The sequence below is a fragment of the Bactrocera latifrons genome, unplaced genomic scaffold, assembly GCF_001853355.1.
Source record: "Bactrocera latifrons isolate USDA-ARS-PBARC rearing strain unplaced genomic scaffold, ASM185335v1 scaffold_102, whole genome shotgun sequence".
Classification (NCBI taxonomy): Eukaryota; Metazoa; Arthropoda; class Insecta; order Diptera; family Tephritidae; genus Bactrocera; species Bactrocera latifrons.
Genome location: NW_017534431.1, coordinates 829582 through 838052, shown reverse-complemented (window position 1 = coordinate 838052; position 8471 = coordinate 829582).

Here is an 8471-nt window from a genome sequence, read left to right as displayed (position 1 = left end):
CTCTTCTCTCTCTTAGCGAATTGACTTCATTCAGTCACTGTGGATTCCACGATGATATGAGAGATAATGAGCGAGAACGGAATGAATTAGTTCGTGAAATGAGCAATAATGTCAGAGAATAATCGCGAAAGCATGGTATGCAATATTGCACGATATAATTCTCCTTAATAATTGAAGAAAAAAAGACGAGAACGGAAATTTTGGCTATTTTGAGAAGATTTACACAGCATCCACATAATGTCTCTACCAGCATTGAAACAATTTATAGAACTTCAGTAAGTAGCAACATTTAAGAATGTGTGAGAGCGCGTAAATCCAGGGGATAAAACAAATATAAGAAATAGCTCCGAGCCATGTATTTGAGCAGTAGCACAGCATCCACACGATGTTCATTTTCAGCTTCAGAGTCATTTCAAACATTGTAATTTGAATGACCTTTTATCATCGTCATCATGTTAAAGAACATTTTTAAATGTTAAAGAATATTTTTATCATATACTGGTTCGTGAATTGTGCAGTGATACTGCTAAATGTTAGCTAACATTTACATATGTTTCTTTTCTTCTAAAAGTTCTGTTTCGATTTCATACTCTTGTACTGTGTCCTTTTGTTAAAATATTTTGACGGAATGTTAAAATATTTAACATTAATGCTTTCTTATTTACGGCTCGTGATGGAAATTTGAGTTTACATGAAATCTGAGAAGAATGTTATATATATATCTGCTAAAATATTGGGATATTGTCCTACTTAAATTAGAAGACGATATGTACTTGAAAGAGAACAGAGAAATGTTATTTCCAGTACGCTCAAGCAAAGTATGCTACAAAGATTAAAATATGAAATAAAATAAACGCATTACATTTCATAATGTCAACTGTTCTTTGTATTTACATTAAAGTTACAGGGCCACATGTCTGTATTTTGCCACAGCTCCTTTTCGAAAACACTTAAAAGATATGTTTCTAACGGATATGCTATTGAGTTTTATAAATGATTTTGATTACCACTGAGATTAATATATAATTTATGGAAAGTATTTTCTCTATATTTTATGTAAAATAGCTGCCATTAAATATTTGGCGTTGCTAATGATAGAATCATAAAAGAGAAAAATGTTAGCGAACAGCTCAAAGTTTAACGCACTGAAGGTTAACACTACATGTTGAAAGCAAATGTTACTTCATTGCGTTCTTCAAGAATAACAAAAAATGTTGCTTCACATTAAACCCATTTAATTTATTGTTTGTTTTAAAAGCAGTGCCAAAAAACTTCTCGTATTTACTTATTATTATTTGTTTTATTAGTATTATTGACTATTAGAAAAAAGGTATTTTTTTAAAGTATTTTTATCCATTCGGATGACATGCCCTAGCCAGTGGAGCCGCTGTCTTTTAATTCGCTGAAATATGTATGTCAATGTCGTCGTATATCTCGTAGAACTTATCGTTCCATCGACTACGATATTCGCCGTTACCAATACACAAAGGACCATTAATTTTCCACTGAAACTTTTTCTTGAAAACCCGACTCAGCCATGCATAATCTAACAGGACGGCGATGACTTGTTGGCAAGAGTTATTCTGCGTTAGATTTCTAGGCTCACATTATGGTTGGTGTTAATGCTGATTCAGAGATAGACGAAGTTATCTACGAATTCCAAGTTATGCCCGTCAATAGTGACATGGGCACCAAGTCACGAATCTGGCGAATGTATTATGACAGAAGTTATTTCATCTTGTCCTCGTTCACTACTAAACCCATTTGTTTCGCTTCTTTATCCATTCCGGAAAAAGCTGATCTAACGGCGCATTTTTTGAGGCCAATGTTATCGATACCATCGGCGTATGCAGTTGTATACTCTTGTAGAAGATTGTAACTTCTCTATTTAGTTCTGCAGATGTATATAAAAAATATCGCACGATAGGGAGTTGTCTTGTCTGAAACCTCGTTTGGTTTCAAACGGCTAAGATTAGCACTTCCCATCTGGTCGGAGACTTTGCTGTTGCTCAACGCCAGTTTACAGAGCCATATTACTTTTTAGGGGATACCAAATTCAGGCATCGCGGAATAAAGGCAGCTCCTTTTAGTGCTGTCAAAGGCGGCTTTGAAATCGGCGTAGAGATGTTGTGTGTCGATTCTCCTTTCACTGGTCTTTTCCAAGTTTTGGGGCATGGTGAATATCTGGCCAGCTGTTGATTTTCCAGGCCTATCGCCACTCTGATAAGCTCCAATAATTTTGCTGATGGTGGACTTCAAGCTTTCACAGAGTACGTTTGATAGATACTTATACGAGAATGTTGGCGCAGGTTGTGGGGTCCCCCTTGTGTGGTTTCCTTCGACCGACATTCTAAAAAGAAGCTGATGAATGCTCCTATCAGTTCTTCACCGTCGTATTTGATAGCTCTTATGGCAAACCATCGGCTCCCGCCGCACTGCTATTCTTTATATGGGTACTTGCTATTCGAACTTCTTCATGATCGAGCAGTGCAACGTCTGCTGCATCGTTATCGATTAAGCAATCGGGTTTACCATTTCCTGGTGTTCTGTTGCCACTGAAATTCCGCAGGTTGGAAAAGTACTCCCTCCATAATTTTAGTATGATCTGGGCATCAGTCACTAGATCACCTATGGGGTTGTATAAGAGTATTCTACTCTCTTGAAACCTTCTGTTGGTTGCGTATCTCTTCGTAAAATTTTGGAGTTTGTTGGCCAGCTTGTAAAGCTCTTCGTACTTACGCATTTCGGCCTCTCTCTGTTTTTATCTGCAAATGTGTTTCGCTTCCCTCTTCAACTCTCGGTAACTATCTCATCCCGCACGTGTTGTGGTCGATTGTAACTTTGTGAGGTAGGCAGTCCGTTTTCTCTCCGCTGTATCACGGCACTCCTCGTCGTACCAGCTGCTCTTTTGCATTTTCCGAAAACCAATGGTTTCGATTTCTGCTGTACGTAAGGAGCTTAAAATATCGTTCCACAGTTCCTTTATACCGATGTGCTGACTTGTGCTCTCGGAAAGCAAGAGTGCAAGTCGAGTAGAAAACGTTCAGATGTCTACTGTGATTACAGCTTCTCGACATCAAACCTTCCTTGTGTTTGTTGACGTGCGTTTGCGTTTTTTGCTACACAGAGGCGGGTGCTTGTCTCGGAGCGTACGCACATCTAAAACCTTGAGATGTGTCTTCCGTTTGTCACAACATGATTGATCCCGTTGGTGGCTTTTCGATCTGGAAACAGCCAGATAGCATGATGAATTTTCCTATACTGGAATTTAGTACTACAAATAACCATATTTCGGGCCCCGGCGAAGTTTATCAGTCTCAACTTATTTGGGGATCTTTCATCACGGATTCTGAATTTACAACCGATGTGCGTTAAAATCGCCAAGGAATTTGATAACGTGGAGGTGCAGTTCTCATAAATGCCCTCCAAGCACACATTGGAGACACTGTTGGTCAAATCGTCCTTCTTCTCCATCAGTTTGTGGGCAAAAATCAGCATTATGTTGAAGAACTGCGATTTGGTACGGTTTGTAGTTAAATGTTCATCTACCGGGATGAATGCCAGAACGCGGCGACGGTCTCTCTCCCACTCTGAATTTGCTCTAGAGTAATACTTTACACTGTAGTGAATGCCACAACGATCTAATCCTCTCTGTCTTTGTTCCGTCCATCGCACATTTTGTATAGCGGTGATTTCAGTCTTTACTCTTATGAGGACATCAACCAGCTGAGCAGTGGCACCTTCTCAATTAAGAAACCGGACATTTCACGTTTGCTGTGATCGTTATCAAAAGAGGAGTTTTTATTCCGAGACTGTTTTTACTTTTCGTTAGTTGCTTGTGTAACGTGGCGGGTCCCAAAGACCGCGCAACCCTTGGGAGGAATGATTCGCATTCTCATTTTACCTTGTCTTCATACTTTATGTTTTTTGTATCTACCCAGAAGATACTTGGCATAAAAGCGGAATTCGTATGCTCTTCGACCCATATGTTGAAAACCGTTTCTGGCTATTAGTTATTGAATGACTCCATGCTCCGTTTCAACTATATGCAATAATAATTGATTGTTACTAGTTATGAAAGTTGACCAATTACCAGCACTATGCAAGATCAATGACTGGAGCAAGTATATCAATAACAAGGAGACTGTTGCCTAGCTACAATAACTATAAATAGTTCGTAGTATTTAGACATTTTTAATCAGATTAGAAAAAACTACACGTGGAAATAACGATATTCAGAAACAAAAACAAAGTTTTGCACTCCTGATCTTGTCTTATCCCATTGATCACGTTTCGTAAGTAGTTTTGGTAAGTGCAGGCATAGTGACTATCCAATTACACCAATTTTCACACCGGTTGAGAAGTTGCTGAACGAAGAAGTTGCATTCCCACCAAGCGTTCATTTTATAGGTTTAGACATAATAATACATTGTAAGCCTGGCAATATTCCGGTTACTACCATCTACAATGCGGCCTTCCCGATTCGCCAAGGAATACGCGTGAATATTTTTTAAAGCTGCGACTTACACAGCCAGACGGATAGACAGTCAGTTGGATTTCAAGATCACTTATCATCCTCATCAATTATAAATTTACTCTATGTTTAACTCGTTAGTGTGATTCGTTGTACCTATATTATTCTTGTTATTATATTTATTTTGTGCCTGAACCAATTCATACTGTATATGTCGTAACAAGCGCTATTAAATTGCACTCAATGCGAAAAAAATTTAATGAAATACTGATTACAAAAGAAATATTTTTCGATAGAATCAATATAGATTATTAAATTCCATGAAAATTGAACCATTGTGCTTTTTGCGTCAAATAAGAAAACTTTACCAAAACAACAATTTTTTTAATGCAATTTTCCGTTTTTTATACTTGTATGTGAAAACTGCTCTACCTGCTCTCTTTTTTCTATCGTTATTAACGAAAAGTGCTTCCTTTGTATGAACGCTTAAAACCGTGTGAGGTAAGGAAGTAAGTTGGAAATAATTTGCCAATAAACTTTTTAAATTTGCATGAAGCGTAAGTAATAAATATATGCGTGCATTTGTTTGTTTATTTTGAAACATATTTGAAAAAAAGGCAGAAAAGGAAAAAGTACTTTTCAAACTTTTTGACAGTTTCAAATTTCAACTTGACTCATTTATTGATTTCAAATAAATTGTGCGCAGGCACTAACTCATAACACTGGTTTTGCGAAAATTTATCGGTAACAATTTCCAGAACCCTTAGTAATGAATGGCAAAGTGGTTGCTACTTTTGTGCTGCTTTTGTATTTTTTTACTTTAATTTCTCATTTTAGTATGTTGGAAGCCAAAACTTTTAAGGTAAAATCAATTTAACGCATTTATGACGAAAATTCAATTTGGAGCACAAGAGCAAAAGTATGTCACACACATGTGTTGTCAATATACATATTTCGAATATATGTATGTATAGACACATATATGTGATTGTTATTTGCGAGTTTTCATGAATATACGGTGGGGAAGTTTCGAAACGAAATGGCTGCATAGCGGCTTTTATGCTTTATTGTATTTCATTTTACTTTTCACACTTACCAACTGTGAGTTTTAACTTAATTTGGCAGCGCAATGTTTGGCATTAACTTTTTCACGCAACGGGAGTGGTTCGTTTTTGCCACTTTGCGGTGCTCGATTTAGCAAAAATTCTACACTTTTTGCACACAAATATACATATGTATATGTATAGATGCACGTTATACGTAGCTTTTGATATTTTTATGCCCAGAAAGTGCAAATCCATCAAGTAATGTCACTTGTGTGTTTTTGCAACAACAAAAAATTGTGTGAAAGTATGGAAAAGCGGGCAAACGTGTCAAGGCTTTTATCCTCAGAATAGAAGTATGAAAGGTGTATGGCACAAATCCTAACGGAAAGGTTTTGTAGGAAAAAAGTTTGCGAAACAAGAATTTTATAGTATAATGGACTAGCACATAGGTGTGATAATGTGAAATATGCTCGCATACAGGTCGAACTATCGTTAGTATAAAATATTAGGGAGTTTGTTACTGTTATTTTTTTGTTAAGTTCCAGTTTTAGGTATAAAAAAAGGATCCCTATGTCTTAATTTTAAACGGTGTCTAATTATTAAACTTTCCTCACATATTTTATATGTAATTTTTTGATCTTTTGCTATACATTTTTTTCTCAAAAAAATATTAATAAAAATTTTAAAAATTAGTATTCGAATACAAAATTTTGGTACAAAATATATTTTTATAATTTTTCTCATAAAAACATAACACTAAATGTTATACGCCATTATAGTTATGCTTCGAATTCACTGATTTTTTATAGTACACCATGTGGTATGAGCAACACTGAATGTGTAAAAGCCATGTGACATATAAATTTAACGGAGTATATTTTGAGTATTGTTTTATTGGGAAATGTCAGTACAACTTTCTTGTAGAGCGGTAAATTATGTATTATAATATAATTTTCTAAATCTACATTTTTTTTCTTTAATGTAAAGCAAAAGAAATCGCAATATATGATTTAAGCACGGTTTAAATTATTGTCGGTGTTAGGGTAAATACTTTAACTTCAGGCCCAAACAACAGTCAACTATGGAAATTACGCACACCCTAATATGAAATATATCCAAATGTTGACATATTGTTGTATTGGTGTAACCATTTTGGTACAATGTTTGAAAAGTTGTGACACGTTGTTCGGCCAATTTCTATTTTGTTGAACTTCGGTGTTATGTGACACCTGCTATTGTTAATTTTGTACACGCTTCTTGTAAAATGTAACATATAGCAAGCTACTCGAAAAACTTCTGTTACAAGTTTATAAGTGCCTCGTGTTCTGCATAACCGAGAAGAATGATTTGAATACTTGCATTAGAATGCATTCGGAATGATTAACACTAAAAGCATTTTCAGAACTGGTTAATTTTGAATTTTTTTTTAATGCAACCATTAATAATTATTATGTTGGCTTATAATAAGTATTAAAAAAGCATACCCATTGTTGAGATTTGTTAAAGGAAACTAGGTTTACAATTTCGGTATGCGTAAATGAATCATTAATTAATTAATGAAAAAATTTAAATATATCCATATGTAGGAAATTAGTAATTAAATTATTTTCTGTTGCGAAAAGACTTTTATAGTCCATAGTATTCTCCGAAAACAACTTTTTGTATAATAAAACTCAACAAAACTGCTCATTTGTTCGAACCACCGCACAGTGGACGATTTCATAGTCCAAAAATAAAAGTTTGAAATTTACTACTGTTTGTATCATAGCTATTTGTAAAGTAAAACTAATGGTAGACACACCTTTGCTCTATCACATTCGTAGGCGCTACGAAAAGTGAGCGAAGTGAGACAATAAATACAGGCGGACTGTACAATTAAAAATAGCGAAAAATTATCTCTTATAATATACTATATTGCACAGTAAAATCATGCTTAATCGAAACAAATCGAAAGGAATATGAATATGAATAAGAAGAGAGGTATATGTAATATATCATAGTGGCTTTATATTTAATAATATGTTATTTTGTTATTTTGAATCTATTGTTTTACAAGTGCCCTTTTGAGAGGTATGTTTGTCTTTATACATCGACTTGATTTATACAAAAGTTGTGATCCCTGTCTCGCCCTCAAATGAATGAAGCATGTTTATATTAGTAAAAGTTTTCTAAGTCTATACTTTTGATTTCAGCTGCAACTTTCTGCTCCTCTCTTTGTTATTCATGTTATTCTAGCAGGCATGCAATTTTTTGTGTTATTTTTCATCAGTTCCTAATGTGTGCTTAGTGAGTGCAGTCGTACGCACTAAGCTGTGGTTTTACTAAATAAAACAAGTGAATATTCATAATATGAACGCGTGTAAGCTATAGAAGAAAAAAAAAACAAAAAGAACAGATTTAATGATCGATGACACTGAAATCGACGGGACGTGCTGGCAAACCACATACCTACCTAAAGCAAAAAAAGCCTATGAGCATTGGAGCATTGACTCTCCAAAAGTAACTAAAATACCAGCAAAGGATGAGTGAAGGGTCAAACAACTCAAACCGGGCTTATGTGCTAGCTTTGGACGTGAAAAGTAATTAACACAATTCTAAGGAAAAAGATGAGTCACTGTACGAAATATTGTGAATGCAAAAAGCAAAATTTCAAAATTGCCTATGTCAATATTCTTTGTTGATTTTGAACCTTCAGTAAATAATAAAAAAGGATTTGACGTAAATCGCTTACGCAATGCCGTACTAAAGATTGAGCCACCTAGAAAATTTAACGCTTTGGTACAATGCCACCGCTGTCAAGAGTTCGGCCATGCCAAGCAAAAAGCCTTATAGGTGTGTAAAGTGTGCAGTAGACCATCCCTCGTCTCTTTGTTCGAAAGATAGAGAAACTCCACCGAAATGCTTCCTTTGCCTTCAAAATCATACCGCCAATTACAAAGGTTGTAAAATGT